At 42.1% G+C, this 21,461-nt stretch overlaps 1 protein-coding gene across 4 annotated transcripts in view; it reads left to right on the top strand.

Moving 5' to 3' along the window:
* Window positions 1-267: 267 nt before the first annotated feature.
* Mdr49 (Multi drug resistance 49) overlaps window positions 268-21,461 on the top strand; it is a 75,435-nt gene continuing 54,241 nt past the window's right edge. For 2 of the 4 annotated variants that reach the window (XM_069115317.1, XM_069115311.1), the window contains exons 1-5: window positions 268-491; window positions 9,654-9,752; window positions 10,819-11,255; window positions 11,344-11,567; window positions 12,417-12,695. The gene's annotated coding sequence lies outside the window, so the exon portion shown is untranslated. Of the gene's footprint in view, window positions 492-8,078; window positions 8,212-9,653; window positions 9,753-10,818; window positions 11,256-11,343; window positions 11,568-12,416; window positions 12,696-21,461 lie in introns of those variants that run through there. The other 2 variants (XM_069115313.1, XM_069115312.1) reach the window with 2 other exon arrangements.

Below are 21,461 nucleotides of genomic sequence, written 5' to 3'. Positions count from 1 at the left end.
GATCATTGTCTTCCACTTTTTCGCTCACGAAAATCCTCAACCGTATAGGAAATCACGTTGAACGTACAAAGAGAAGAAAATGTAATGTTCTTTGTTGTGTTCCACGCGTTTCGGTGTGCACGGTTTCGTGGCAGAACCTGACACTTGCGATGGCATGCACACCGGCGGTGAGCAGACTATAGGCAACGCACACATAGGCAAGAACGCAACATGGCAACCGTGGCAGTGTGGCAGGACGTAGACGATGGTTATACGTAGAAGTTCCAGTGGCAGGGGGTCAGTGTAAAACGGCCTTCTGTCCGCAACGTGTCGAACGTCGTTTCTATAAGCGAGTCAGTTGCCGCAGTGTCACTCCAGTTCGTTTACAAACACGTCCCACAGCTAGAAACCGGAGTGGATCGTTTCGTCGTTCGGTAACACGACAGAAAGTGTCGAAACGTTGTGGCCATCGTCGATAAAACACGCTGACTCGCAGTGTACGAGGATTAAAGGTAAATCGATGGAGATATATAGGGGCTGGATCGCGATTTCCACGAACCGGAACACGCGCCACACACAAAAGTATTTCCGCGTATTTTCTGCACGTTGCTCCGTATCAACTTCTACCGCTTTCCTTCTTTTCCAGTTGCTAAGCAACGCGTTACTCTTGTTAACGAATTCTCGGCATTCCCGTCTTTTAAATGCAACCGAGACTCCATTTCGTTAAACGTTGATCTTATCGGTCTCTTCGAGACATCTCTTCCCTCTTGGAATTTTCGTTCGAAAACAGCGTACAACGCGTGATTTGATTCAAATTTCATTGGAATATCAGCCTTTTCTTATAGCGTTGTTTATTCAGACATAGCACATACGACACTTTGGTCAGTATAGCGGTACTCAGCATTGGTGACAGAATTAGGCGTGCTTTCTAGTAGCTTCCAGAAACACGCTTCTCTCTTCGTTGAAAACACGAGCCTCTTATTTCTCCGCAATACTCGTTCTGTCGATTCACGATGCATGTGTAAAAAATCTGTCGAAAATCGAAGTCTGCGTTGTCTAGATTTTGCTCAAAGGTCGTCTCTTTGTAGAAGAAAATTTTTTCCCGTACGAATCTCGTAAACTTTCGTCAACAATTCCCTCCTGTCCCCTTTTTATTCTCAAAAACAATGTATTCGAGCGTAGGGCACACTGATTGTTACGTTCGCCCTACGATGTTACGAGTGTTTATGTTTTCATTCGCGTGTTAGGTGTTTTCGTGGAATTTAAATTTTGACGAAACCTCGAAACCAGTTACTCCAGCCATCGCAGAACACGACCAGGTAAAACTGCTCTGTGTTAGCTTCGCGTATAATACTTTGGTACAGTTGTATGCGTGACTCGTCCCATTGGTCGTATTTGACCTGGTCGAGCCAGGTAGCACAGAGTGTTACCAGTTTTAGTCTTGGCTCTGCTTTAAGGATGCACGCAACGCCACCGGTTCTACGACGAGATATCGATCTTTCAGAATCCGCGTGGCCGAAACATGTGCGCTTCCGGTTTGAATCTCGCGCGTTCCATTTCGCCGTTGTTCGTATACTTTGTGACTCGTATTTTTAAACGAGGTCATTGTTATCACTAATCGTCGCATAATCCGATGACTGTTTCCAGAGGAATTTAAAAATGTAACAAAGGTCGTCTGGTTGGCTTCAAGGTGGGGAGAGCAGTCGTAACTATGTCGAGCGTGCTGTCCACGAATAATTATTGATAAATTAGAAACACTTATACCTAAATTAAGAAGTTATCTATATGAAAATAAGTAATTAGACGTAACGAAATATCGTGATATACTTGACGACATTGTACTGCGTAGCTTTAAACACGAAACGTAATCGGTGACACGGTATACTATTGGTATGTGGACTTTCGAAAGAAAAGTTTCGCCGATTCGTTTGCGAACACGTATGGCCGTGATACAAAATACAATGGACGTTTTTCGAATAGCGTTGGATGGAACGAAGCGTTTGGGATTGTAGAAAACCGCGCTTCAATCGTGTTTAGAGCAGCGAACGTGTAAACATTACATTTACCTGGTTGGAATTCGTGTACGATGCATCGTCGCATAAAATGAAATTCGTACAGCAGAATTCGACTAGAGTAGAATAAACAGACATTGCGCGAGAGATTCCCGTTCCTACGTATTATATTATTTTGTTAAATGTATCGAGCACGGAGTATCGCGTTCGTCGAGCGCTCCAAAACGCGATTCGAGCGCGTGGATATGGCCTTCGTGCAGAAAATAGCCCGCCGATCGTGAATCACGCGAGATAGCAGGCTCGCGAGCAGCTTTTCGATCGTCGAAACAGAAGGAATCACCTTCAGAGTCGAACGCGCTTTTATCTAAAGGTCTACAAACAAATCTTACGTCAGTTTGATAGCGGGGTACAAAGGTAGCTGCACGCCAGCTTTGAAATTCACCAGCTTAAGCGACTATGTTATTATCTTAAACCCAGCCCATTTTACAACAACGTAGTGTTCGCGACATTCAAACGTAGCTTATACGTCGACTTGCAGTTTCAAAGAGTATATCGCGTGGTGTACAATGTCAAATTGGTTCTTCTGCATGGACGAATGATATCTACGTATCTGCTGTTTACAGAGTAGAAGATTCTTCGGAATATATAATACAAGTTTCTAAAGAATCTATTCTTGACCGAGGTTTCAGGCCAAGTGTCGCGTTGTTGCGACGCTTCGGCTTACCAGAAAGCATTATCGCTTTCCCCACTCCGAGCAAGACCCTTACACAGCATTCGTTTCAAGTTTCAAGGCCTAGGCAGCATGACATCAGGTCATTTGCCATTACCCATTTGCACATACTTGAGTTTCGTTTTCCGCGTCTCGAGTTTGACGCCAGTCTGCTTGATCGATTCAAGTTGGTTTTCCACTTTACGCGATGCTTGAGTAATGTTCCGTGGGCGAGAAAAACGTCGTACGAACGCGCTCCAAAATCTTACGTAAGCTGCAAGATACGCGAAAGGCGGTGCACATTATCTCGGCGGTGCAAGAGATTTTTCTGCCAGCGTAATGGAGCAAGGTAAACGAAGTCGATTAGTTGGCTGGAAACGCGTGGACGCGATTCTATCCGTTCATTGTCATTCCCGGCAGATGAATGGCCGCATATTTTCCTCGCGGAACCCTATATCCCGTGGAACGTTGCTCTGCTGGCGAACGTGTACCGCATGGGAACACCCGTTCTATGTACTCTCTCCGTCATCATGAACGAGCTATTCTCTGCGACGTTCGAGTTACTTTGCGCGTGTACGCGTCCGCTCCTCTTTGATCGGCCAAAAATAAAAACGCTCGAGGTGAGTCGAGAGAGACATGGGTGAAAAGAGAGCGTCTCTTGGGTGTTGCGAGGCCGCGCGTACCCGTCACGGTCGATCGGAAAGTTCCGTGGTGTCTCGTTCGAAACGCGTCGTTTCATTTAAATACGAGTCGTGTGTGTGTAGCTCTGCTTGTGACACTACAGTCACCGGAGATGATTAACGTTTCTAAGACGCCTGGATAGCGAGAATTCTAAAGTCAAGTACGTTTATCACAAACGACGAGCGCGATGAATAAAAAAGCACGACAGAAACGAGCTAGGTTGGAACAATCCGATCGGCCAGGGACGTAGTATGCAAATCAAATTACGTTCGTAGCGATTTTCCATCGAAGGCTACCAACGTCCAGGCCGCATTAGCGGGATCGAAATTATTTAGAGGATCGAATCGGGCCACGGGGCAATATTTTCCGCGATAATGAAATTTGTTGCCGGGCCAAGCCTGGCGATCCGTTCACCGCGAAATTTATGTATATCCCGTGTTTCGGCCGCGATGCATCATTTTGCCCCTTGACAAGTAATTAAACGGCCTTTCTATGGCAATCGTGCGCGACTCCCTTTGAAAATGCAGGTTCGCGTGTTTAATTTAGTTTTAGAAACGCGCGGCGCGTACCTCCTCTACGAAAGGAATAAATTAACGTAAGTAAGCGCTTGATGATCAGTCGTTTTTCTTTTTGCTTAAAAGCAATCTATGTATATACGACGATTCTGCAGATCTTCCGCTTTTTCATCGGTTTTTAAACGTGTCAGATTATACAAGACACTCAATTCGTACGCGTCTTTGTTTTACGTATTGGACGCGCTACTGTTGCATTCTATGAAACACTGGCTGATGAATATGCGACCGTTTCTTGGACGTTTCAAGACCAAACGAGGCTCTCACCTTTGCAACGTTTTGTAAGCATTTGCTTATAATAAGAATGACATCAGCGATCTGAAATAAACCGCTGCGTTACCCAAATCGACGTGTATTCTGTCGTTTACTTTAAATGGAAATATTCGTTATCTGTTTAAAGCTGAATTATTCAAGCGAACGGTGTTCAATTTTTCAGGAGAATTTTCAGTATCGAAACTAGATGACACTTTGCAAAAGTCGCCTTCGTCGATCGTCTACCAGATTGTCAGACGTTCTATTCGAAAGATCGATGCTTCCTGTTGCTATGTCTGGCTCGTATAGATGGAACGCGGGGCCTGCAGGGATAAACGTACTGCGCAACGTTTCATCGTCTATCTTTTTTCACCCTGTTTTTTGTACCTCGATTCTGCATCCTGCAGAAGTGCAGCCTTGAAAGCTAGCTCGCTTGCATCGTTCGTGCAGACAGTTTCTTCGTTGTCTTATTACAGATAACGATAACGCATACCGAGTCACGGAGGTAGATAAAAATACGAACTGCATCCTCCCCTTTGACGTTAATGGGCAACAGTTTTATTGCTTGTGAAAATGACCAGCCGCCCGGTTCTTTGTCTTGCTTTCGAGCTTTTTCATTTACACTGACGCATCGCATGTTTCAATTAATAAATAAAACATTAATTCCGCCGTGCTATTGTACGAAACCTGAATAATACATTTTATCTTCTAAAATTCCTGAAAAAAAAACATAGCACAACCGGTGCCCGGAATAAAATAATCGCGATAAGCGTCACGTAAAAAAAAAAGAAAGAGAAAAACAAAAAAGTCAATGAAAAATAGGGAATATCGAGGAAAGTTTATCAAACAGGTAACAACTCGAACGATTTTGTATCGATGTAGAGTCGCGATGCTTTTTTCCCTCGCCCATTTGAAGTTACGATACTTTCTCTCTTTTTTCCGACTGCAAAACGGCGCGTTATCCCGTGGAGGGTAATAACGAGTCTCTTGAACATGATCGTATGATGGAACTCGCTTCAATCGGAAGATTTCGTTCCAAGGTGAAAAATGCAAACGCCAGTTAACGTGAACTGTGCACATGCATACGTATCTGCATACAACTCGGCAAACTTATTGCACGAATGCGTTTAACAACTGTGATTTCCGACTCTGGGAATCGCGTATCGATATCACTGACGCATCCATGGCGTTCCGTGAAGCAACTGTTGATATTGATTTTCCGAGTTGCTCGTTATTCTGGATATTTCGATAAGCTCCTCTTTCCTGAACGTTGCAACAATAACGTTGAAATTAAACATCTGTAGTTTCTCGTGTGATCCCATAAGTTGCTCGATTCCTTGATTGGTTGTAATTTTGAACCGGGTACGGATCACATAAGAGAATTGATAGCTAAATCGAGAGATATTTGTATAAACTCGTTTGCTACATAGTTAACAATTAAGATCGCGATTTCTGTAAATACGTAGAGCCACTGTGAAAAATATTTGAATTATTACCGTAACAAAGTTTTATAAATACGTTATGTATATTATGTAAATCTTTCTTGAAATTTCATTAGCATAGAAATGGCACACGATTATCGTGATTATAGTGGTAGAATTTAGAACCAACGTAGATCTGTATATGAAAGTTACAAGACGTTTATTACAATGATATATCTAATAAAACCGTATCGTATATGTCGTATGAACAGTTGCCTTAAGTATATAATTGCTAAATGTGCTAAAAGTGACTGAATGCGTTAAAATATTTTGTACCTTCTATGTACATTCACGAATTTGTTTTAAACTCTACCGGTGTGATCGTCACAGTTGTATTTCAATGTTGTAATCGTTTCTCTAACACACGTAGTATATTAAGAAAAAGTTTCCATAAGTGTTTAAATACTTTAATGACCTACTGTATATATGGAACATTAATGGAATAGCCTTTCGCAAGGTAATTTGATAGTTTGATCGTTGGTGACTCGTAATCACATAGCCGGACTTCTAATATCTCGCATGGTTTCCGTTTGTCGGTCACTCGAGGCTCTCACGAACGTAAACACTCTTCAATTTCACTCCATTGGTATTATAATATCCATTTACAAAAAATTATACGCGACTGATTTTCATTGTTGATAGATTGTTTCTCAGAAGTGGAATATTATTCCTATTACGAATTTAGTCGGCAGGAAACGTCGATATGGCGCCCAATCGATCGAGTTTACGACCACGCATCCCAGAATTATCCAGCGTACGCAATTACGACTTCCCATTTAGCTACGTTCCCCCCGGCTTTCCTTTCTTGCCGATGTTCTCGCGCAATTTTAGGTGGATCGATCGAGAAGTTCCGACCGCGTCCTAATGGTTGCCGCGTTAATACACGTGGAAGGGTAGCCTCTATAATTTGCGCGGCGTGCATGTATGCACGGAACAGGCGACCAGAAAACAAGCAGAGAAAATGATCGTCGGCCTAGTCGAGTCGGTGCTTTCGAGCGATTCGTTTCTTGCCTGAAAATTTGCACAGCTTATCGATCCTCCGCGGTTCAACGCTTTTGTACCAGATCCTTCCACTTCCGATTCGATCGTTCTTACGGTGTAGTGTAGGTGAAACTTCTTATTTTAATTTCCTTGCAAAGACACTGGGATATTCGTTTAGAGCAAATTGTTTTCAGATATTCGAAGTAATACTCGTTTACGATAAATCTACATATATAGGACGTTTTCCACGTATAGCATATTCTCCACGTGTTCCGGCTCGAGTTTCGTTCGTTCGCCAGTTTTAACGTGTCAGTCCTCTTCAGCGTCGTGCCGCGATGTTTACAGAACGTCAGCACACTGTGAGTCGATGCAATAGCTGGAATTCGTTGCGATCGCGAAAGCTTCCGATAAATCTACTAGGTCGAACGAGTGTGAGCAACTTGCTGGTAAAAATCTACTTGGCATACGTAGGCCTTTAGAAACATCGACGACATCTGAATAAAATTTCTTCTGAATAAACGTTTCTCCAAGTACTTCGATTACGTCGATAAATCGTTGGTCCGAACCCACGCGTTGTTTTGAAAGATAGTGAAACAAGATCGGAGAAACGTTCCAGCGACTATCAAGCGGTTTGGCGGTCTCACAATGGGTCGGGAGATTCACCGGAGTCTACGAAGCGATCGATCGCGTTGTAGCGAAAGCTGCGATCGGTGTGCGTGCACCTTTAAGTACATAGCCTGGAGATACACCATCGATCGTTGCAGAGGTCGACGTACTCGCGTTAGCTCGAACTTTCGTGCAATTTATTGTCCTGTTCTTAGAGCGAACGATCCGTTGTGTCGGATCGGAGTCGAACCTGAACCATGCTCGCGGTTGTTCGACCGATTGAACGCCATCTGCGAAGGTCAATTAGCGGTAAAATTCATTATGAAACGAAGCAAAAAGAGACTGCTGGAAGGAGCTGGCCAGAGTAGTACGGTTCGCTGGTCACGATAATCCTTCCTGAGAGCCGAAACTTCGAACGCGAGAACTTTACGAAATTTTCTGTTAAGAAAATTAGCGAAGTCGCTAATCTAATTTTATAACTTGTCTTTTTATCAAAGTTTAACGTATCTAAAAGCTTAGAACGTTCTATTCTTATCACGAGTATGACACGTTTCGATCGGTTGTTTTTTATCTTTTCGTCGATGGTCGTCAATTTCCTGATAACAACAAGGTTATCAGTCGATCTCGATGAATTCCTTTTCCAGTTAAGAGAAGCGAAAGCTCGCGGTGTGACGATTTCCCTCTGTTCTTCTGCGAAACCGGTCGCGCTCGACAGTATACAGTAGCTAAACAAGCTGCACGGTAGTTTTCTAGTGCCTTCATTGTTCAATGTCAGCGTTTCTTGTTCGACTCGGTCTAAGCTAGATGATTGGTAGACGCGTAGTGTATAGAAAACCAGAGAGGCTTTCGGTAAAGAAAAATCGCGTAACAGCCGGTCTGCCGTTTTTCTTCGCGATTTCTATAGCTGCCAAGAATGCTACTTTCTTCGAGATATTTTCGTAAGTACGCCTGTTCTCGATGGGTACGAAAGAGTCGATCGAACTTCTTCCATTGTCTATGCATACGTAACCTCTGATACGAAAAGTTGAAAATATTTCATCAAATTCAACATTCTCTTGCCCTCAAAGAGAAAATATTATCGTTTCACTGAAATAATCTTTCGATAGAGTCCAGTAAATATTCCCATGCAAATGCAAGTGGAGGCAATACGGGACCCTAAAAAGGGAAATATTCCGTGGCAGACTCGTTCGAACGGTTCTCCATGTCTAGACGTACCTTCGTGTTTCATCTGCCCAAGGCGTCGTCGGAATTCCTCGCTCGGAGGGAAAACTGAAATTTTCTCCGACTACGGTGCACCAAAACTCCATTCCCCTTTTTCCAGTGTCCGCGTCGCGTCACGGCGTCGTCGCCTAACGGGTGGGAGGAGGGAAGCAAGGGGTGGGAGAAGGAAAGTTTCGAACACAGCCTCGAGGTGGCAAGCAACGGGATCCCGAATGATTGATAGGAACGGGCAACGTTGCACGTTCGTATCGTGATCCTAGGGTAGAAATATAAGCTGGCTGGAATAAAATTCGCGTTCACCTGTGCGATTCAGATGCAAATGCAGAAGGCACACTGGTTGTGCAACTAACTTTTAAAGACTTTCTCGTTCTGCCGCGTTCTTGGTGCGGTTAGTAACACGACGCGAAGGATACGAAAACAGTGGCTCTGTGCAGTCTTCGATGTACGCGCGCAGGCTCAAGAACGTATTCGAACATTTGTAGATGCGCTTTATGAATACATTATGTGCGTTACGCGACATATTTTGAAATTTCATTAGCGCTTTTATGAAATTCAACTATCACGAGTGTAGAGTCTGAAACCAATCTGAAGATATTTAACACCTTTCATACGCTTCAGATAGCTGTTCATGCTGTATACTAATTTCTTATTAGATATATATGCAAGAGATCCTTGCAGTAGATATCGCGTAGCTTTTGTATACGAGTACGTTTACAGATTAGTTTCAAATTCGGCCAATATAATCACGATAGCGTGTCTGTTTATAGTGTTAATGAAATTTCAAAATGTTTTACATAACGTATACAATATGCATGTAAAAGTCTATGATACGAGTTGTAAATAATTAAATACATTCGTGAGCCAGCGTAGGTCTATAGATCTAAGTTAATACGAAGGTCTTGCTAACTATAGAACTTGTTTAATTGGTATATATTAGAAATTAGTCGTGTTTATGGAGTAGCACAGTTGGACACCGTTCACGAGAATTAAGATAAAAACATTTTTATTATCCCTATGGCTTACGAGCAAAACAGTTCAATTGTCTTGAATTCTTCACTCTTGCTTTCCTTATTTTTTTCTATTAACCCGGGTGGAGTTGAGATCGAGCTCGTTCTCAGAAACTCGGATTATTGACATTGGCATTTTTCTGTTTATATAGACTATCGCACACGTTAATGGCTGCCAGGGTCGTCGGCTAGGAGCCGTTTAACGAAGTTTCGTGCTGCCAGTGCGATAATACAGCCCGTAACCGATGAGTGTAAGTATCAATCGATCGGGCTCATATTCATTCCCGATCCGTGGAATCTCGTTATTCGCGTAACGTTCCGGTTTTTATCCTCCTTGATCGTAGTTCGTCGACCTGTACGAGTTCATTGTTAGACGCCGCGTCGCATATTTCCGCGCGCGTGATGCGAAAACCACGGACAGCTCGTTTGTTCGACGCGTTTTTACATAGCTCGTTGCAACGTCGATTTTTCGATTGTTTCGCATATGTTTGCCAATTCTTTTTCCATGTAACGAGGAAGACACGAGAGGCGTTTCGTAAATACGAGAGTCAGTCGTGTCATCTCTCTAGCCGAGTCGGCGTATCGAATTAAAACGATCCGGTCGAATTAAGTCTAATAAAACGCGGCCGGTTCTGCGTCCGAGGCGCGCTCATTTAGTTCGGTTAAATGATCGGATTCAGAGATGCCGCGTAGGCCGCATAAGCAGCACATAAATTAATTAGAACGATGTTGGAACGGTTACGTCACACGACAATGCGTAATCGTGCGATGCAAAGTAAGTATAATCGTGGAAATAAAAAGAATTTCCGGGGTAGAGCGTCGCATGACTCTTGACGCAGATATTGCGTTCATTCGCGAGAAACGTATTGATAATTACTAGCTGCTCAATGTTTATGCAAATTTGAAGGTGCAAGAATAAACAGAACGCGTCTAATATGCAAAAATATGGAAAATATTTAAAGTAAAGTATTTGTTACAGCATTTAATTGGCGAAACAGATCTTAGATTAGGTATATTCATTTCTTTAATTATTAGGTTGTTTGGAAAATTCATAGCGAAATTTATAAAGCAATTAAAGCAATTTAGAAATATTTCCATGTAATTAAGATTTTATCGAATCATTCGCTTCTCGTTTAATAATCCTTCTATTTCTCTATAATTTTCTTAAATATAGAGCAGAATTTTATATCGATTTTCCAATACGGTACGAAGTCGATATTTCCGAACAACTCGATACATCCATATAAATATGAAATTATATAATTTGATAATCGTATTTAGAATACTATTTTTGATATAAATGTTGTTTTTGAACAGGTTAGGTTGGCAGGCGGACATATGGTGAAGCAGAGGAGGTTTATCGGAAATACGAATAACAAGATGATCAACATACGAGAATATTTATAGGCTTTTTAGGTGAAATCGTGGAATATATACGTGTCCATATACACCGTGTATAGGATCAGTGAACGACGAGTGAACACGCGGATCGATTTGCATGCCGCTGAAGGAGAGCACACGGCCTCGTAGCCACGACGCAACCGGTCACGTTCCGATAGGCGACAAATTGTAAAACGTGTGCGCTGCCCAGGTATCCAGAGTGAATGTAAAATAAACGATCTTCGATAGATTTCAGAGGACGACAGCAGCGGCGCGTACATACGCGTACGTTTAGTTATGATTAGCCTCTGCGATAACAGCCTGATTTCTCATTTTTACATAATCCTCGCGAGATGTTTGATTTTCACGCGCAGGTAAGTGGAACGTTTCGTGTAACTGCTCATATTCTGAACTCGCCTCCACGGTACAAGTATGGAATAATTCATGTTTCTGTCGTTTCAGATCCGATTTATCGAGCGTTCGTACGAGAAACGAATTTGAAGAGGTTTTCGTGGAAGCGTGTTAAAGATAAAATACAGAAAAGAAGAAAAATTGAGACAAAGAACGAGGAAAACATGAGTCCTTCGTAACACGCGCTGCAAAGAAAGATCAACTATTGATACAGCTGCCGTGTATGCTCGTTCACGCAATTGTTGCTCAGCGAGTTCGTGCTTTGTGTTAGACAGGTACATACGTCCATCGACGTACTTTCTAATACGCCTCTGATCGCTACAAAGAAAAGGGATAGATCTTTCGCCAGGTTTCTCGCCTCCTCTCTCGTCTGTGCCTGATCAATCGCGAATCGTCTGGTGAAAGTCGCCTCTCTCAACGAGGCGATTACGTGCCGCTAACATTCGTCCTCGTGCGATCGACCAGGCACAGTGGAAAATTTATGGCCGGACGAGAGAATGGCGAGAAGTTTGTCGTGATTTTCGCGTGTTGGCGATTCTATCATGGGTGTAATTCTTTTCACGAGAAAGCGACAGTAAGAGAATCTAGAAAGCGATGTAACTATATAAAGGTCAGAATAGAATGAATCGCTGAAACGGTCGTTATTTCCTCGATAAGCATCCAAGCGGGAAGGTTTGCGCCTTTTGCTTCGAATTGGAATTTCAACGATGCGGAATTCCCGATCGATTGAGAATCCGACTGGGGGTGGATATTTGAAATAGCGAAGGGTAAAAGACGCGAAGAAATCTACGCGGCGAATATACCCGTTCACATTTCATGCGCGTGGTACCATCTCAATGGTGTTCTATCGCAATATGCTTTCGAAGCAAATGGTAAGAGACCTTCCGCTAAATATTGGTTAACGTCAAGCTTATTCAACGGCACTTTATCATCATTTAGCGGCAACTCCACTCGAACGTCATTCCGAGTTCTCGTTATTAAATTGTCGTCTTCCGAGTAGCGTTATTCAAGTATTCGAGGATCTCGCGACAATGGAATCGTTATTTGTACTACCCACCTACGACCTACCTACTAACTACCTTGTTTCAATTGCGTCTTACTAACGTACCAAATCCTTTTTGCAGGTTTTTCTTAGGTTTCCAGCGATTCTAGTATTTCTAAAGAGATAGAGGACAAGCCAAAGTAAACCAGTGATATTTTTATGCAGTATTTTTCTTCCATTATTGTGAACGAAATAAAGCGAGAGAGAAAGAGAGAAGAAGTGACTAACGAGTCGTATTTGTTGAAAAATTTAAGAGGATTAAGAATATTAATATACTGGATGAATTTTTAAACACCAGAGAGATTTTTGCATTTTTTTTCTACGACTCGAGCGCCGACATCGGCAGGTTTCCTTCAAAATGGTGAGTATCACGAAGTCGTTTAAAAGCGCAACGTTTATCGTATTATTTCGAAATATCGTATCTTATTGCTACGAAATTGACTTCGTTTTGGAAATAAGTGTTAACGCTGACTGTGTCGAAAGAATCGCGAAGCGTTCTCCAGTGTTTCCAGGACACGATGCGTGAAATCGTAGCAAGCCACAAATGAAAAGCAAATAAAGAAAAAGAAGAAAAAGTGATAATAATCGTGGCGAAGAGTCACGAGGCTTTCATTGAAGCGTTCAATTTATATCAGCATGGTAGGCGATGTGTTGGCAGCTACACAATTGTTTTACTGTATCGATGCCGGCGCATCTCGACTCGGTCCATCGCGCTTAATTATAATTAATGAATCGACCTGTGCGTTGCCTGGATTTATTTTCGCGGCAGGTTCGTCGCCTATAGTCGCATAAGCGTTTGAAAGTTTATAAAGTATGGAAGTTAATAACGAAGGGAATATTCGTTTCATAATCTTTTCAACGACTTCTCAGAGAAACGAGCAATTTGTAACGCTTGATTTTACAGTCGAAACTTTAATTCACCCTTAGTACAAAAATAAAAGGAAAAGTGGAAGGTCGGTAATAATTTCCAAATGGTTCTGCCAAACTATACGAAGCGTACTTGTGAAACTTATGCACGCGTTTATATCCCGTTTACGATTCACCACCGCTTCCGGTTGATTCATTGTCTAATTCAAGCGATCACAGGATTTCATCATGAGTCGATATTATCGAAACAAAACGTCTCATTTACCAAGTCGTACACATTACGACGTTCTATTTGAAAACATAGATAATTTAATGTATATAAATTGCTCTTAACCATTGGCAACAAAAAGCACATGGAAGAATGTGTGTCCACTTAGCAGCGAACGTTGTTTACAATCATACTTGTTATGTATCAAGGATAAAGTCTTAATTCGCCACAATTCTTCTTTTAAACTCGAACGATTTATAGGAACGAGTAAAGAGGCGCTCGATCAATTTGATACATTGTGAGACGAACCACGTAACGCGTTTATTACCAGCAAGTTCCTACTGCGAACGAGAATAACATTCAATACTAAACTAGGTTAACATCCTGCTGCTTCCAGCAAATGTGTACTTTCTCTGGAATAAAATATCCAGTTAACGCAACGACTAGCGGGCACGTTTAAAAAGCAACATCCTCGTCGCCATCGTAGTTTCATAAGTTTCGTGGTATTCACTTCGAAATGAGCGCGAAAATATGGCGCAAGAAAGGCGCGTCTCACCGACACCACATCGAGCGAACCGTGCTTATTCCTTTATTCTTGTCAGACCAATGGGGCGTCTGTTTCGCGGGAGAAAAGAAGAAAACGCGCGACAATAATACGGAGGAAACGAGGGTGACCCGAATCCGAAAGGCAAATGAAGCCGCAGCCGAGCGGACGTTCAACGCTCGACCACATGGAAAACTCGCGTGTATCAGCGGTTTTCCATATCTCTAGCCGCTGTAGTTCGCATTTTCCGGCGGTGTTGCGCGAGAGCGCGATTAACCCGGGTCTCCAAACTCTGCACCGGTGAAGAATAATTAGCGGTGATACGGTTCACGAAACCAGTATTAATCGGTTTGGAAATAATAGATGCCGCTGCGGCGATTAAGCACGGGGGAAAAAGATACGCGTACGCGGCGAGTACCACGATAATGTCGTTTAATTAGCCAGCACATGCTTGTCGCATGACGTTATACGAGGTTGGAAACGCGACGTGGCTAGTTGAGTGAAAACCCTCCAATTTGTCCTGGAGTTTGTTTCGTTCTATATATGTATACTTGTTTCAGTCGTCTGCATTCTGTTTCGTGTCAAACTCCGTGCTGGACTCTATATCCAGCTTGTATAGCGAGTGATTGAATTCGAAGTACGATCCATCGTTCGTTGCGAATCGCTTCACGTCGATAGATTCGCTTTTTTCTCCTCTGTGTTTGCGATTTGAAAATAGTACGGACGATTGTAAAAATTGTTCCCGAGCTTTAGCACGGCCGTCGTTTCAGCTTTCCTTTTTGTTCCATGTTTGGCTCGAATAGACCGTAACATGGATCATTAATTCGAATATATATGATAGAGTTTTCGATAATAACCAACACTTTCTAATAAAAAGATGGATTATCTGATAGCGTGTTGTTAAGAGAAAACCGATCGTTTCACGATCCTGTATATTGCGCTCGAGCCTTTATCAATGATCTATTGTGTTGTTAGATATCACCGTGGCGCGTACATCGAATCAATGTTTGTAACGCAATGCTTCAAATATGGAAGGTAGTTAATCAATTTATAGAGTAATCTCGTTAAATTCAAATTTGTGTCTCGATTCAATTTCAAGTTTCCCGATAGCTGTTGCCATTACATCAGCCCGAAAATATCAACGAATAGTGTTCGACTCGAGGCGAACTCGTGAATCGTATTGAAACGGATGAGAAACGAACGTTGGTACGTTCGAACCGGAAGTTTTTGTTTCGGTTACAGAGTTATGATTACATGGTTGGCTACTTCTATAGAAGAGATGAAATAATGAGTGGATGCGCGGTTCACAAACGTCCCAGTGAACTGGAGATGGAGCGTTCGTTTCGCGATAACGGCTATGATTTTCGTCGGACGCGGGTTAAGCAAGCGATAAAATATCGTTGGCCATCAATTCGTACGTTTTCATTGCCTCTATTTTTCACCGTTGTAATCCGTCAATAAATTCTGGAAGAAGATAAACTGCCACCACGGTTCGTTGCAAAAATAGGAGCATCGTTACAGAGTATCGACGTTAAAAACGGCAATAAAGCAATAAAAAAGAGAAAAGAAATTGTTAAATTATTCGTCAGCAATTTGGAAGTTGCGTCTATCGATTCATTTTACAAACAAAGCTTTTGAACTCGTCTTCGTACCGTGTTACGCTAATAAGAGTTTACATATTGTCACATATATGTTATTTAACACCGTGTTTGCTTATTTGAATTTTCATGAGTCATAAGCATATCATTGCTTTACTTTCTTTTTTACTTTATTCTATTATCATATCAGGTATTAATGACTGACGTGGATGACGAGCGAGAAAATTACAGAAGTGTGATAATTCGCGCCATAAATATTTTTCAGCTCGACCACGCGAGTCTATGGCACGGTGATACTGCTCGGCGAATCTCGGTTCGGTCTATTTCTGATTTACTCGACACGGTTTACGAAATCCTTCGTTGAAAACGCTACGCGGTTATATTTCGGGCGCACTCCGGTTTATTTAACGCGGGCAAAACACAAACATCGTGTTTGACTAATCACTAAGAAAATCAGTAAAAATCAAGCATCGGATAGTTTTTCGCGAATATCTTCTCCTTTAACGTTAACAAGCTTTGATTTCTTTATTAGCCGTATCATCCAACCATCGTACCAGTTAAGAGTCTGTTAAGAATCTATCCAACGATGGAGTTCACGAAGCTGAGGAAAATCGAACAATTTTATTCAATTACTCTTATTACCGTGGATTTTCCATCGTTCAGGCGATCATCTATCATCATCTATGCTACTAGTTGTATAACGTGCAATGTTGAAATTCTGATCTATCCCCTAGAACACACGCTATTACTTGGTTTAAACGATGTCAATAGAACTCGACCCGTGCGGATCGCTTACGATCGATCGACTCACGAGCGACCGTATCCGAGTGTCATGATTTCATTTGGTTGCGAAATACGCTCCGATCGGTTCATAGGGTTCGTGTCACGATCCGTGCGTGACTCGTGAATGCGTAGTTGCATGTCGCCGATCGAACGTCGCGTCGTCGTCGAGTTCGAGGTCCCGAGGTCGCGTTTCGTTGGTCGATCGTTCAAGAATGGCTTCGCGACGACGGTCTGCAGGGACTTCTATTTCTGTCGACCACAGCGACGCGACCTGTCGTGCGTTGACTTCGTTTCAATAATTCACGTTGATTACGCCCGGAACCAATTCGAACCGCTCTTATTCTATTAACCGCTCTTTCCACGCGATCGTTCCACTGCAGCGTGGGCTCCGTTGCAAAAGTGGACGCCGAGATTTCGCGAACGATCATGACTGGCGTATTTTTGGAACAGGCTGACCTGACAGAGACGGATACCGAAGTTTCGTGAACAATTTAAACGTACCGTATATGCAAGGTTTCGCAGAGCGAAGGATGATAGATGAGAAGCGATATACAGGTGTTAGCTAGTCATACGAATTTTTCATAACTTTCGCAACTTTTTAGAAATCTTAATCCTAATAACAAGAGTATAGACGCTTTTATTTTCTTACTTTAACCTCAGTCTCGCGCTCTTCCGCTATAAACGAGTGGATATTTTATGCATTTCAAAGTTCTACTTCATCTTAATGGAACCATCGAAAACAATCGCGATACTCGACTGCAGAATCGTTTTTCAACCGTACGTTGCTCGAGGCTGAAAAGATCTCAGAAACAGCACGATCATCGTCGTTGATAATTCAAAGATCTTTCATTATTTCTGCTCCTTCTGTTCTCCATCTCGCGTTCTTCGGGTAGAATTAAACGAGCGTGTGCAACGACAGAGTGCACCCCTCGAAAGGGTGTGTAAAAAATCGTCTCAAACCCTTTTCAGCAACGTTTCCAGTGTCGCACCTTTTCTCCACTAGTTCCCGAGGGGTTGTTCTCCCTGTTTTGTTCCTGGTTGCGGGCTGTTCGCGGACCCGCAACCGTGAATCGCGTTAATGCTCGTGCTGCGATTTATGGATGTTGCCTGTGCATCCCTCGGGCAGAAAGAGAAACACAAAGCAACAGAGAAAAATGGAAACAAAGAAAGGAACGCTCGTGAGAAGTGAAATAGTGAGAAGGGTTAGCGTTCTAGCGAAAATAAAATCGAATGTGAAACTGCGGCCGAGGGGAATCTTTCTTTGAGAGCTGCTCGTTTCGCTCGCCAGAGTCACTGATTGTTATTTCAGAGTCAGCTTTGCAATTTCAACGCTCTCGCAACACGACGATCATTTTTACGCGGCCATATCGATAACAAATGTTGTACTGTCGTTAGTTGTTGATATAGTTATGGCAATACGTTTCGTATTATCCCGACGATATCGCTTAAAATTAGTTATCGTGATACTTTGTGAGGTATATTTCGCGAATCTGTAATTTGTACAACTCCTATGTTGGCAACCAAAATTTCCATACTCGTTTGGTAATTATAATTAGGCGCCTTGAGTTTATTCTTTCTACGCATCAAATATAGAATGATAGTTCTCGTCTCAATTCCATATTTTCCCTAAAACGTTAGTCTTTCGTTTCTGTAGTTCATCAAGTACAGTTGTAAACAAACGATTCATGTCAAAAAACTATATATGAATATAGTCTGATACTAAAGTTACTTATCATTCTTTCGCACATACGAAAATTTTCAATTTTCCCGCTCTGTATATTTCGGTCCATTAACGAAGGGAATGTTATTTTCATTACGAACTTGCCTATGTTTCACGATATATATTCTCATCGCCAGACAAGTTTATAAATATATCTAAAGTTTTTATACTTAGAATTTCTCTGCACGATCTTGTTGTAGAAATGTAAATGACAAAAATATCCAAGAAATGGAAATTTAGCATGGTTTTGTGTCAAAAAGAACGTAGCAAATTGCCAACATAAGGATTAAGTCTTCGCGATGGAATGCAAACGCGGGCGATTGCATGACGCTCATAATTGGAAAAAATAGTACGAACGTTGAATGTTACGCGGATTGGATTACGTGTCAGGTAAAATTTGAGGATGAGGGATGGAAAGAGGAAAGAGCGCAAGGGAGTGACGCGATGCGAGATGAACATTTCTGGTTCGGGTTTCGATTCCGCCTGTCGCCGCACGGCTACCGCGCGTAATCCGCTTTGCGGACGCGTGCGAACTTTTAATACCTCGGCCCGTGTTCGCCATCAGGCCGCGTAAGTAGAAAGTCTGACCCGGAGATTCAAATCCTGAAACATCGAAACGAGTGCAACGAGCTTTCCCTGAAAAAAAAGAGAGGTGCAATAAACTGTGGAAGTTTAACTTTAACGTGTTTTGCATTTCTGCTAGCAAGGACACGCGAAAGCTGCAGATTTTTCTTCCACCCCTTTTTTTATAGTCGTTTAAAGGGAATTACGTTTAAACGTACTATAAAACGGGACGTGACATCGCGAGTTTAAAACAGCTTTTAAATATCAATGGATAACTGTATTTTTCATCGTTGATCAAAATCATTTGAATTAGTCAGTGGAATTGTATTTCCATTTTTGCCTCTGTGGTCGCATTATAGAGCAATTTTTGAAGTTCTTTCTTATCCTTTTCTATCGCGAAGAAAATCCTTTGGAAAGAACGCCAACCTGATTGATTTTTCACAGATTCAAAGCAATCGTAATGTTCAATCACTCGCGGAGAGACGCGATCGCGAGGAAGCACGCCAACGGGAGTCGTAAATTCCCGTTACGATTAGATAATCGACGCCACGAAATGATCGATCCCCTATTTCGATTAGGATAATAGAGGTGGTTTAATTGAATATGACACTGATATAACAAGTTATAAATCACAGTTTATTCCAACAACTTTGTCAAGAAGATAGTTACGCTGTTGCGTATGTATAAGATAAGTGAGTGACTGATCTACGGGTGTAAACCCGGACAAAGGATGTTGACTGTTTGAAAGATGAAAAATCAGTGAAGTTCGGTGATGATGCTGTGGCGGAGGAAAGCTAAGGATGGGTGTGTCTAGCGCTCGGGACCATCGAATTTGTTGGTGACGATTTTGGCTAAGAGAGTGAGGGAAATAGGCTTCGTTGTTAATTGGTTATTTGCTATGGTGGTGGGTGAGGAAGGATGCTAACCGCCCTCGAGATAAAGTCGCTAGTGGGAAGCCTCATACGTGAGAAAAGGCAACTTTCCCGTGTCAACCCGTGGTGGACAATAAACTTTAGGGAACAATTCAGCGAAAGAATGTCTGTTCGGTCTGAAGGACTTTGACTAGGAAATTCCTGAGATTTATGGAGGGTACTTGAGACTATTGAGGGTACGCAGTAAGGATCCGAAGACATCTGGCTGCCATCTTACCCGCGGTGTGTGGCCTGGTTTAGGTAGAGTGTTGCCCGACGCAACACGTAAAGTTAGCCACGCGTATTGGTCGAAAGTGTCATACAAACAAACAAAACAATGTAGTACTTTCTTTGCTTCTAGCCAGATTTCCTTTCAATTTTGCACAGTACGTATACGGTAACAGTCGCTCGTCTTAAGAAGAAGAACTATGTTCCGGAATTGTGCAGTTAACGATAAACACTAAATAGCGTAGCTACGTCAAGTGTCTTTCGTTCGCTTTAATATATGTGACATTACCAGCCCGCGATGTTTTCCTCAGGAGGATCGGCGGGCGGCTCTCTTGGCCGTTCGAAGACTTGCTGAGTGACATTCTATTAGAGAAAAAAAAATCGTATAAAGATGAACGAGTTGTCAGGTGTAACAAGTTTGTTTATCTCGACGTTTCTTAAGTTTATAGCATAAAAGCATTGTGTTGTAGTTAATTTCGTTTCTATCTGAAAAATGAAGTAGTATCGCTTATTTAATGATGATTGAGCTATTATTCCAAAGACTACGGTAATTAACGTCTCTTTTTACTTCTTCTTTCGCTTTCAGTAAATTTCATAATACCATCAGCCAGCTACATAATTGTCACTTGAAAAGAAAACAATATATTGGGTTGGTCACTGGGTTGTCATTAGGTGGTAATGACAAAATTCGCAATCACTTAATTGCCAACTTAATATTTACTTTTAAAATATCTTTTATCGTAAAACGGTAACATAATTGACCATAAATTCCAAGGCTTTTCAACACTGCGCTATTATCGTATTTCTCATTCTTTTTCAAAATTTGTCAATTTCAAAACTTGATCAGCACGATTTTTAAATGGTTCAAATATGAGTTCATAGATGATAGCGGGTCATTTCTCAAAATTCATATGTCGTTTCACAGCGTAGAAATTGTTAATCGCGTGTACGAAAGACACAGAAATTTTGACTGATGAAATAAAGACAGATATTCGTCGATGTAAACGGTATAAACGGACCGCGTAAGTTCGAATTGCATGAAATCATCGGACGTAAGCCGTGGGTTATCACAAAGGCTGTCTACGCGTGTATTGTAACCTTCGTTGGGTAGGCAGCCGCTGTTTGATTCGTATCAAGGAGAAGAGCCACTCTGTCCTTCGTTAATCGACTCTTTTCGTAATATAAAACTCGCGTTTCCATGCCGATGGATTTCGTCAATATGCGAGAACGCGAGATACGCGGAATTAATGATATTGATTATTCCCTTTAATTTCGATCGTAATTTAAATTAAAGGACCGAGAATATTCCTTTGCCACGTCTGAGTGAACGTCTCCTTTATGACTTCCATGCAACGCATCGTCGATATTTCTTTTCGAACACGAATCGTTTGTCGAACTGGTCGGGAACGATAGCAAAAGAGTGTCGGAGAAACTGAACGGAGAAAGCAAATAGACGATCTCGATTGCATCTAATTAACGTTGTTGTAAATATCCAGTGTCTCGCAACAAATCGATTCTGTTTACGGTTTGCTGACATCGAATAAATTACAAGCAATGTCGAGTCCCTGCATTAATTATGAATTATCTGTCGTGCGCGTGGCCGCGACGATATCAGCGCGTACAAGGGAGTTTCTATGGAAAAACGATCGCTGTTAGTTGAGCGTGAAATAAGTTTTTCACGATCGAGAAAGAAAAAGGCACAAG

The sequence above is a fragment of the Bombus flavifrons genome, chromosome 6 (genome assembly GCF_040668555.2).
Source record: "Bombus flavifrons isolate JBK064 chromosome 6, iyBomFlav1_principal, whole genome shotgun sequence".
NCBI classification, from domain to species: domain Eukaryota; kingdom Metazoa; phylum Arthropoda; class Insecta; order Hymenoptera; family Apidae; genus Bombus; species Bombus flavifrons.
Note: the sequence above shows the minus strand (reverse complement) of the source record. Positions and strands in the feature narration are given on the sequence as shown.